The following is a 12,380-nucleotide window of genomic DNA, read 5'->3' as shown; positions in this document are numbered from 1 at the left end:
GTACAGGTCTTCTATATCAATAAACATTTAAGAGACTATAAAATATCAGACAGAGCAGGACACACACGAAATCAACCCAAAAGAGAAATACCATTCTTCTGCATTCACAGATTCACACACATAGATAACTGTCTGCTTCTCTAAGACATTCTTGGCTTCAGAAAAGAAAATCTACATACAAACAAGTTTGGTTCAAATAACTTTCCCAATTTTAATACAAAAATTAAGGCTTTATGGTCTAAGTTTGTACAAACTTTGAAGCAAAAAACCAATTAATGAAAGGTGTGAGGAAAGTCTTTGGAACCTTAATTTCTCTTAAATAGCACTTGAAAATATTACGAAGGAGCACTTGTAGGAAAACATACAGTTTTCCTGTCAATGGAATTGGAAGAGCTGCCTTTGCCATGTCTCTCAGGCTCACTTTGCAAATTGTGTGAAACACTTTTAGACAGACACTGGCACTCATAAATTATACAGCTCATTTGCATATTCCAGTCATGAGACATTATGCAAAGTGACATGATTTGCATAATGGATTCCTCTTGTCGCTTCACTTGCTGCAAGCTTTTAAAAAACAAAATGAAATAAAATGAAAGCATGAAAAGGTGAAAGCATCAAGTTCCCAGCCTTGCCTGTCTCCTTTCCTACTACAACGTCAATTGCTTTCATTTTCTGCAGGGAATTTGGGTGAAGGAGACACAAAGCAGAAACACACACACATACAAACAAAAAAACAAAGAGCTTTCATATGAATTTTGTCCTTAATTACGGTGTATCTACTTTATCATTGAAATCCTTCACCATAAATAACCCATTTGAACCAAGAAGAAAAGAAACAAAACAAAACACTGAGATAGAGAGAAAAACTTTACAGAACTTTTTCTTAAAAAAAAAAAAAATTCTCCTATGCCTGCCTGTGATATTTAAGGAAGCGATAGTCTTCCTCTTTATAACCAAAATCAAAAAGAAAACACCAAAACCAAAATCCAAACAAATAAGAATAAAAATGAAACCTGAAAAGGTTCAGTTTTTCAGAATTATTACTGGTAAAAGTATATAATGGATGAGATAAAGGGTCTGGCAGAGGGATGTGTTTTCCCTCTAGCTGAACTTCTGAAGGGCTTTCCTATTTTGAAAGAAGAAGAAAGACAGGTCTGTGCTTTGATTATTTAACAAAATATGGAATGGTTACAGATACTGTATAGGCTGAGGCAGTGCCACGCCGACTTCTCTCGGCTCTACTCCAATAAGCAGGCAACCTGCCCCCAGCAGTTGCTGGTTTTGCTGCGGGCTTTCCCTGCCCCCCTGCACCAGTGCGGAAGGCAGAGTGTGCCAAGCGGCTGGCGTCTGTACCCTGTGGGAAAAGTTAACTGTAATTCTTCGGCTTTTAAAATCAATTAACCCGTGTGTTAATTAACGTCAAGTCGACGGGAGGAGGAGAAGAAGGGGAGGGAGGGAGGAAAGAAAAAAGCTGCAAGGGCGGATGGCAGAAGAGTTGGCACGGTGCCATCCATTCAGGGGCAACGCCACAGTTTCGTGCGATAGCAGCAGCGGGTATATGTTACGGGGCCCTGTTTGCGGGCCAGACAGTGCGGTAAAGCCAGGGGAGATTATCCAGACCCCCAGGAGCGAACAGCAAGCAGCAACCGAAGGCGCAAGTGCCAGGATTACAGCCTAGGCTGCTCCAACTATGCCCTTCCTCGGACCCTGGGACTCGGCTACTTGGGGTTTGGGGGTCTTCCACACCAAAGAGGCACAAAGCTGACTTTAATCACTTTTTTTCCTTTAAACTTGATTCTGCCGCAGTGGAGCCAGCACAGCGGATGTTTTCACACCCAGCAAGACAAAGGCCGTCGTCTCCGCCATGACACTGTTCCGTTCCAAGCAGAGGCCGGGATCCTGGACTCCATGAAAAATCGAAAAGAAACAAGGCAAACAAACAACAAATACAGCAAGAAACAGAAAAAATTAACAACCACCAGAGTCGTTTGCCCGTTTGCCCATGCCAGGGGTGATCTGGGCATCTGTTGCAGCAGAAGGCGCTTGTGCGGGGCTATTTTTTTTTTTTTTTTTTGGTCAAGCTGTTGGCTTGTTCGCTATTCAACTTCATTTATAATTAACTTAAGAAAACACCATTCAGCCTAGTCAACAACAAACAAAGAGAAAAAGCAGACATCGGAAGAGAAATGCCATAGGAAGCGGCATGAATGCATGCCACAGCCGGTGCCACTTGCCATTCGGAAAACCTCAGGGAAAGATGCCAATTCTACAGCTCCGAAGAAGGCAGGGGAGGAAGCATCAAGGTCTACAAACGGAAATCATAAGGAAAGAATATCGCTTGTACAGTCCTGGATTGCAATCGCAGACAGCCTCTGCTGGGAGAAGAGAGGGAATATTTAAATGGAGATATAGATGGGTATAAATGAAAAGATAGGCATCTATCGATGGCATAGAGACACACATGTAAGACTGTGTATATAAATACACATATTTTCAGACAAATTAGATGCTTAGATATGTGTATATGTTTGTGTTACAGGTGTGGGTATGTATATAGGTGTATATGTTTATGCATATACACACCTATGTGGGAGGTATGCATGTGTAAGAAAAAGGAGAAGAGGGCAGAGAGAGGAGGAATGTGTGTATGTGCATGTATGTGTGTGCATACATTCCACTTTTTGACTCAGGTATATACAGAAGACAAAATAAAAATCATACTCCAGCAGCAAGCAGGCAGCCAGAGATTTATCTACATTCACTGCTATCACCAGGGAGATGAATGGGGCCGATCTGAAGCCCTTTTACAAGATCCACTATGGGAGTGAAGGAGGAGGAGGGATGCCACACAGACATGCACAAACTTGAAGGCAGAGGGATTTGGAAGGGGCTACTTGAGGAAACCCTGGTGGCATAATGCAGGGGAGAAGGGGAAAGAGGCTTGTTTCTATGTTTTAGGTGGTGGTTGTGGTTTTTTTTTTTTTTTTTTATTTTTTTTTTAATCTACAAAAGGGTTTCAGGAGACGGCTGGTACTTACGTTGTCTGCGTTGCTGTGGATCCTGAAAGGTGTTCTGTTGGCACCAGGCGCGGAGCCAGGGGCAGGCACTGGAAACAAAAGGGAGAGACAAAAAAAAAATAAAGTCATTCAATGGGAATATTAATTGCTGCTCTTGTGGATTTTACAAAACACACAAACTGTTTTCTTTTTTAAATGTGGATTGGCGCGTGTCCCTTTCGCATGGAATATACAAGTAGTGTGGGATTTACAGCCCAGTTACAGGACTCAGGATTAACCGCGCTGGCATCTTTTGGGCATATTCTTCCTTTTAATGAATGAGCTTTCGCTGTTAATGAGGAATAATCGTTTGGCTAATGAGCTTTGAAACATTAAGAGAAAAGAGGTTTTTTTCCGTTAATCGCTGTGGTGCGACTGCATGGATGGATTACAAAAGACAGCAATAGGAATGCAGTGCAAATGGGGGGGAACCTCTCCTGGAGTGGGAGAAGCACCGAGATGGGTGATGTGTCCCTGCGTCTTTCCTTCCTTCTCTCTTTCCACTCTCTGCCAACTGCTATGGGTTTCCATAACTCCGCAATCAAAGTGGATGGTCGGGAAGGATTATTACAAAGAGTGAAGCCTCCGCTGTTAATGTCTCCAGTGTTTAATCATCATACAGTAGAATGGTTTTATGCATATTTCATTTGCATATCATTAAACTGTGTTAGCAAGGGGCATTCAGAGCCAAGAGAAGTACAAAGTTGGGGAGAAAGGGAAGAAAAAAAGGTCCCTATGATGCTTATCTTCAAACAGGGACGTGTTCCATGATGTGTCTTCTACTTTTGCTAAAATCATTATGACTTGGAAACCTTTGAAGTTGGATACAACCTTGGATTCTTCTAATTCCTGCAGAGCGGTATATTTTAAAAAACAGCAGAAATGTTCCTGCACTAGACAATTAAAGGAATATAAACTCCAGTGGGTTGAAACTAGTAGCTCTTTGGGGAATGCAGTGGCAGAGGCTTCTACAAATATCAACACTTTAAAAAATAATAAAGAGCATCATATTACAAACAAGGAAAACGAAGATAAGAAATATTAACATGTGGATTATATTTGTTTCTTTGGGGGGGTAATGAACTAAAGCGAATGAAGAAACCATCGGTAATTTAGCCCTTCATTAATGAACAGTCACCTTTTTGTATGTGTTTGTTTTGTCCTTTCTTTTTGAAGAGCGATGTTGTCACTTTTGAGGCAATCAGTCAATTATTTTGTAGCTCTGATCTTTTTTCTCCTGCACCCGACAGGAACGAAAGGTGGTGGTTAGGGAACGTGTGAGTATTGGGGGAATCTGGGTGGGGGGAGAAGGAATACAGTGAGTTCTTTGTGGATCTTATACATGCACAACATATTAATTGGGGGCTTTTAAAGCTTCCTCAATAGGCTATTTCATTCTTGGTAAAACAGCAGCTGGTTAGCCACTGTTGGTGACTCTTCAAATATCACTTTTAACTATTTTTATTCTGTCACTGTTGTTGTTTTGTTTTTCCCTAGTCAAGAATGAGAATATAATGTCACTCCTTTCTTCATTGAGGCCACTGTCCTCCATCTTCTTCACTTCCAATTTCCAAACTGTAAAACAATGTTGGTTTAATATTGAATCTTGGTGTATAGTTTAACTGGCACAACTTGATTTGGAAATGAGATGCTGCTTTATATTTAAATTATCCCCACTCCTCCCTTATCCTCCAAAGCTTTGTCTCTGCTATGAATATTCAGATTAGGCATGATGTGATTACACTGTACAATTACTCCTATCCATAGTGGTGGCAGGGGCTGCTGGGGAGACAGAGAGCCAGACAGCTTCCAAGCCAATACGGAGTTTTGTTTTCGGTATTTTCCTATCTCCTTGGCGCTGCGGCACATGCAGATGTCGCTGTTGTTCTTTATAAAGCCCTAATGATATGCAAAAGCATAATGACTTGGCTTGGACGCACAGCATCAACGAAATATTATGGATGTCTTTAAGAAAGGGGGAGAGAAAATCCTGACTGAAGGAATGTCCATATAAATTATTTTTATTTAAATGAATTCAAAGGATGGGGTGAGAGCAAGTCAGAAAGAGTCACATGGAAAACATGCATAATATTAATATGCATAAAGAATTCTCACTGAGGAGATGCTCCACACTACAGCTCATGGGACAAACACGTTCATTAGGAAATAGCTCAAAGCAACTACTGCATTTTGCTATTTCAATTTTTTCCTTATTTTAAATGAAGAGCCAGAGAGATGTATTTTCTTTGCATGGCAGCATTGAGATGGATACAATCTGTGAAATTTGCTGCCCAAATAGAATTTCTAATGGAAACTGGAACTAAACAAGGGCACGGATATGGAAGGGAGGGGAGAAGAGAAAACATGAAGAGGAGTACATTCTGAGCCACTGCATGGCATTTTGTAGCACAGGAGGTTTACAGAAACCATCTTGGTTTCATTAGTCTCAGATGTGGGCTCCTGAAGCAGGGAGCTCTCAAGGGTTTGCCAAGATGAGCATTGAGGCCCTTCTAGGTCTGAGGCTGAGGAAAGCAGCGGCTACTTGGTGCCTGTTCCCCCAGCTATCTACAGCTCAGAAGCCAAAGCACAACTACTCCTAATTTGGGGATGCAGTAGAATGCTTCCTGGTCCAGGTATTTGTGAAAGAGGGAATTCTTGGTGCTGTCATACGTTGCTAAAGAGCATATGGAATCATTTGGGTGTTGATAAAGGAGGCCTGATAATATTTATGGCATTTAATTTTCAGGTTATTGATTACTGTAGTTGTTTGAAATTTTCAGAATGTTGAATTGCAAGTGTGAATTAGTGTATATTTACAGTGAATAGAAATTGACAAATAGTGAATGAACCTATTGGTTAGATTCCAAAGTGATAAAATATTTGGACTAGTAGTATTATGGTCTCAAAGGATCAGAAAAAACTGATTTTGTTATTTCCTCTTGGTCAGGTGGACGTAGTTCAAATTACTGTCACAGCTGAGGTTAAAATAATTTAATATTTCTGTTAGATTATCTAAGGACAGTTTTGATCTGATGTATGTATCTGTATAGATTTGGACTTGATGACATAACGTTGACCTGGAACTGATCTTTCATACTGTAATTCTATGTATGTTCTAAATTCTGAAGTTCATCATCCATCTCTAAAATTTCCACTTATGAGTCTTTTAAAACACACATACACACATATTTTTTCAAATGTTATATAATTTTCAACTACTGTTACGGTGTATCAAACTACAGAATACAGCGAATTGATGATTATGTGGAGAATGTCTATTTAATCTGAGTTATTCAGGCCTTTAACCTCATCCTTTCCATCTTTGTTGCTAGAATCATGCTTATTAAATTTTTAAATAATACATGTAAAGAATCTAGCATAGCATATGTATAATAAGTATTAAGTAAATATTATATTTTAGTAATGCTATTTTTATTATTTCATTGTGTTGGTTAATATTTCAGAGAAATAAGGAAAAGGAAATATTCAATATTTTAGTGTTACTTTTAATTGCTATGCAGGTAAAATGTTTAGTGAGGAAGCAATAAATAGCTATGGTGAAGAGACTGATCTGTAATCAGAAGTCAAATTATAGCTTAAATCAATGCATAATATAATGCATAGACCCATGGAAGATTTCTTTTAAAAATGAATATATAATTCTGAAATCATTGTGCTGCTTGACTTCTATAGTCTGATAACAGTAATATTATGGTTGGTGTGGAGGGTTTTGGAAACTGAAAAATGCTCAGTATTTAATCATATTGATGAGGAAGTGACTATTCAGTCTTTTTTAAAAATTAAAATGTATTTTTAAATAGATAATACACTGTGTTTAAATAACAGTAATTTAAGTAATGGAAAAAGGAAAGTCTCCATCCTTCTCTTCTTCTAAGTCATGAGTTCCTAACCCTATCCTCAAATAAGTAAACACTATTCCTTATTACTTGTTCTTTCTTCCAGTATTACTATGCCTGATTTTAATACATTAAGATGTTAACATCTTTTCTCTATATTTCTACACAAACAGTAGTTTTAAAAATTCATCAGAATTTTCTACAAACACAATAAATTTATCTCTGGATAGAAAGTTTAAATCTCCTCATTACCAGTAGTCATACTATTTATTTTTCTTTAACTTGCTTTATTTCATTGGTGAAGAAATCAAGTATAATCTTAAATAGAAATGTTGACTGGTGTGAGTGAATATCCTTGCCTTGTTCGTGACCTCAGAGGAAAAAGAATTCTACTACTAAAAATATGTCCTTTGTTATCTGGAACAGGTTACCGTCTATACCTACTTGCTAACAGTTTTCTAAAAAGTCAAAAATATTTACAAAGTTTTTCTCAAAAGTCTTTTCTGCCTCTGCTGAAACAAATAGCAGCTTAAAATTGTTAGCATAGTAAATTACAATGATTTTCATAAATTAAATCAGCCTTGTAATTTTGGGATAAGCCTCACTTAATCATGATGTATTTTAATCTTTTTAAAAAAATTTACAATATTTGACTTGCTATTATTTTAGGATTTTTGAATTGAAGATGAGAACTGGTTTATAACACTCTTTTCTTAGAAGGACTTTGGTATGGTTAACAAGGTCTCGTAGGCTTCACAGAATAAGTTGCAGAGTAACCCACACTCCTCTATACTCTGAAAAAGTTAGTGTAAGACTGTTTACTTTGTCATTAAATGTCGGATAGAATTCACCAGTGAAGTTATGAGGTCTGGGGATTTCTTTATAGGCAGACCAACCCTTAAAACAATCTTAGGACTACTTTTAACTTTTTGTGGCAAATTTAGTAAGTTGTGTTTTTCAAAAAAAAAGTCAATTTCATTTTAGTCACCAAATCATTTGGAATTAAGTTGTTATAACATCATTTTACCCTTTTTATTGTCTGTCATATTCAGTGATATTCTCTTTCATTTACGTTAATGATGATCTGTGTTTTCTTTATCTATCTCCTTCTCTCTCAGATTTATTTTTTTATTTGAAAGGACTAATTACATAGAGAAGGAGAGATAGGGAGAGAGTTCTTCCATCCACTGGTACACTCCATAGATGGCTGCAATGGCTGGAGACAGGTTGATTCAAAACCAGATGTCCAGAGCCCCCTCTAAGTCTCCCACGTGGATGCAAGGGTCCAAGGACGTGGGCCATCCGCTGATACCTTCCCAGGGGCATTAGCAGGGATCTGGAGTGGATGTAGAGCAAATGGGACTCAAACCAGCATCCACATGGGATGCTGGCACTGCTATATGCCACAGCGCCATGTTTTCTGTTTTTCTTGAGCAGTCTTTTAAAAATCACCTTCTGGCTATTGATTTTCTTTGATTTTTATTCTTCATTTTATAATTTCCTTTCTCCTATTTATTTGGGTTTAATCTGCTTCTTTCTCTAGATTCATTTAAGATAATTTTACATCTTTCTTTCAAATATTGGTGTATAAAGCTATGTTTCCTTTCTAAGTATTGTGTTAGTTTCATTGCATTTTCATAGGATGTGTATTCATTATAATTGATATTTAAAGAAAAATTTCTCGTCATTTTTTTCTTTGGCATATGTTATTTAGAAGTGTGTGAAATTAACACACTTCCAAATATTTGATGTTTTCTAGGTATCTTATTAGTATGCATTTCCAACTTAATACCACTGCATTTAGAAAATATATTCTACATAATTTCAATTCAAGACTTGAATGCACTACTATTCTGCTGCTGATTTTCTTGTTTACATATTTTTCTATCTAGTTAGTTTCTTTTCTGATTATTTCCTTCTGTTTACTTTCTTAGGTTTCATTTTCTCTTGTATTCTAATTTCTTTTTTTTTTTAAGATCTACTTATTTATTTGAGAGACAGAGTTACAGACAAAGAGAGGGAGAGTCAGAGAGAGGTCTTCCATCTGCAGGTTCACTCCCCAAATGGCCACAATAGCTGGAGCTGCGCAGATCTGAAGACAGGAGCCAGGATCCTCTTCTGGGTCTCCACGTGGAAGAAGGGGCCCAGGGACTTGGGCCTATTTTCCACTGTTTTCCCAGGCCAATATCAGGGAGGTGGATCTAAAGTGGATTAGCTGGGATTTGGACAGGCATCCATACAGGATGTTGGTGCCAAAGGGAGAGGCTTATCTTACACGACAGCACCAGCCTCTATATTCTAATTTCTTGAGAAAGTATTTGTATCACTGATTCTTAGTCATTTTTATTTTCTAAAAACACATTTAAAGGTTATACATTTTCCTCTAAGTACAGATTTAGGCTAAATCCCCAAATTTTCATGTCGTATTTTTATTATTTGATTGAAAATATTTTCTAATCTACATCACTTCATCTTTTGCCTTATTTAGAACTGTAGGGCTTAAACCTGAAATCTTTAAATATTCACACAATTTTAGTTGTCTATTACTACTGATTTCTAAGTTTAGTTATTGCTTCCTAGATTTTAGTTGTCACAACCACTTTGAATGAATTCAGTCTTTCTATGTTTATGATACTTGTTTTATGGTCAATTTGATTAATGTCCTCTTCAAACGAATGTATCCTGTTAGTATTAGACATAGTGTTACACATATAACTAAGTTGTCTGAGAACTATGCTGTTCAGTTCACATATCTTCTTAGTGATTTTCTTTTCTTTACTGTGTACTTGTTTCATTGATTTCCAGAAGAGGTGTGTTAAAGTCTTACAACACAATGTAGATTTGTGCATTTTTTCAGTTTTTGTCAATTTCTGCTTTTAATATTTGTAGGCATATTAGGGAGGGCATATAAAATTAAGAATGAACATGTCATTCTGCTGAGTTAGCATTTAAGTAATTATGCCATATATAGCTTTATCTCTTACCTTAAAGTCTACTTTGTCTAATGTTGATATAGTTATCTTAATTATAGATAGTGTAGCTAGGTTATTTTTTATCTGTTACTTTCAACTTTTCTGTATTATATTTCTTACCTGGATTTTATATTTTATTCATGTTGACACTCTTTTGAATGGAGAACTGAATAAATTTATATTTAATGTAATTGTAAATATATTTTAAATTATATACATCATTATCTGTTTCCTATTTGTTCTTTCAATCCTTTTTTGCATTTTCTAAGATTAAACAGTTTTTCATTTTATTTATCTATTATCTTGAAAGTCATACATTATTTTATTATTGTTACACAAAATATTATATCATGCATCTCTGACTTACTACAGATTATAAATTACTACTCAGACCACTTTCCAGACAGTAGTAGAACCTAAGACTCATGTCATTTTGTTTACTTCCTACTTTTTCTGTTACTATTGATATGCATTTTATTGTCTACATATTTTAAACTTCAAAAGATGTCTTCATTTTTCATTGTGAAGTTAAAATTGTTTCAAAAGCACCTACATATATACACCACATGCATTTGTTCCTTCCTCCATTTTTATGTTTCCTTCTGGGATCACTTTCCTTCCATCTGAAGAATTCCCTTTAGCATTTCAGTTATGTCAGGGATGCTGATAAGTTCACCAAGTTTTTGTTTATTTTCAAAGTTAATTTATCTTTTGTTTTGAAAGATATTCTGAGTTCAGAACCGTAGATTAGTAGTTACTTCATTTTAAAGTGTCATTCCATTGTCTTTTGGGCTCCAGCATTTCTGTTGAGAAGTCTGCTGTCAGTCCTATCATTACTTCTTTGAAGCTGTCTAGCTAATACACTGTCTTCACTGAAGACTGTCTTCCTTCATCTTCAGCAGTTTTAATAATGTCTCTATGTGTGTTTTTCATTATATTTATCCTTATCAACTTCCAGCTGTTGTAGGCATTTGAGAAATAAACCAGTGGATAGGTGGTTTCTCTACCACCCCTCTACCCCTGGCTTCTGTCTTTGAAAAAAAATATAAGATACACAAATAAAAAATTGAGAGATTATGTCCATGAAGTTATATTTACCCTCTATCTGAATGTTTTAAAAATCTGCCTTTGTTAAATCTATAGTAACAGTGTCCAAAACAATTTCCTTCAGTGACTGAAACATGATGTCCAATTGGGTAGCCAGTAGCTAACACAACAGAAAAAATGAATCTTGAATTTTATTTAAATTTAAATAGCCATGTTTGGCTAGGGGCCAAGTTATTATATAGGTAGCTATAGGATATATGTCTTATTATGTCCAATATTCACCAGTCTAGCAATTTAGCTTTAAAATTAAGTGACTAGTGCTCACTTTGGCAGCACATATACTAAAATTGGAATGATACAGAAAAGATTAGCATGGCCCTTGCACAAGGATGACACACAAATTTGTGAAGCGTTCCATATTTAAAAAAATTAAGTGACTATTGTAATGTTTTCTGCCTGTGTGAGAAACTCTGATATGTTGATCAGTATTAGGTCAGATAATTAGTTTTCCTTTCATTTCTTCCATCTACTGAGAATGCAGATTATTAGCAAGGGAAATTAAAAGTATGCAGTAAATTTTTATTAAAATAAGACTTTGAACATGTATTTCTTTTCTTCCTTTCCCTCCCTTCCTTCCTCCCTTCCTTCCTTCCTTCCTTCCTTCCTTCCTTCCTTCCTTCCTTCCTTCCTTCCTTCCTTCCTTCCTTTTTCTCCCTCCCTCTCTCCCTCCCTTTCTTCCTTCTCATTATACACACTTCCCATGAATTTTATGAAATACCCTCACATACAGTTATCCCTTGGTATCCATAGGGAATTGGTTAGAGAACACTCGTGAACAGCATATCTGCAATGTTCAAGTCCCTCATACTTCAAATTATCTCCAGATTACATATAATACTGAAGACAACAAAAATGCTATGCAAATAACACTTACACTGTATTGTTTAGGGAATACTCACAAGAAAAAAATCAATACAAACTCACTATAGTTGCAATTACTTTTCTGAAATATTTTTGATCTGTGACTGGTTGAATCTATGAATGAAGTACCCATGGACACAGAGGATTAACTGTGTTACTTACTTGGCCACACAAGTTGTAGAATATCCACCCTAAGCAATTCCTACTCTACCCTATTTTTATGCCAACCCAGATGCTTTCTACCATGTTTCCACTCACATTCAGGTCCCTATTGACATTACACTGTCATTAATTAGTGCTGTATCTATAGTTAGGAAACTCATAGAAGACACTAAAAGCAAATGTCCAGTGTGAGGGATTAACAGCTTTTAGCTAGTTATCAGCTAATTATTACAATGCTTATGTGTGTATTTATATGTGTTTATATTAATATATACATGACATAAGTATTTCATAAATTCTCAAGAAACAGAAATATTGTTTTCTAGAAGGTTAAATAAATGGTTAATATGCTTAAAGAACATAGT

The 12,380-nt window shown here is 36.4% G+C and overlaps 1 non-coding gene across 1 annotated transcript; it reads left to right on the top strand.

Moving 5' to 3' along the window:
* Positions 1 to 11,249: 11,249 nt before the first annotated feature.
* Positions 11,250 to 11,356, top strand: LOC127491415 (U6 spliceosomal RNA). Its single transcript, XR_007920076.1, has one exon. It is a non-coding gene; the product is annotated as a U6 spliceosomal RNA (small nuclear RNA).
* The last annotated feature ends 1,024 nt before the right edge of the window (positions 11,357 to 12,380 follow it).

This window comes from Oryctolagus cuniculus, chromosome 18 (genome assembly GCF_964237555.1).
Source record: "Oryctolagus cuniculus chromosome 18, mOryCun1.1, whole genome shotgun sequence".
NCBI classification, from domain to species: domain Eukaryota; kingdom Metazoa; phylum Chordata; class Mammalia; order Lagomorpha; family Leporidae; genus Oryctolagus; species Oryctolagus cuniculus.
This window is presented reverse-complemented; position numbering and strand designations above follow the sequence as displayed.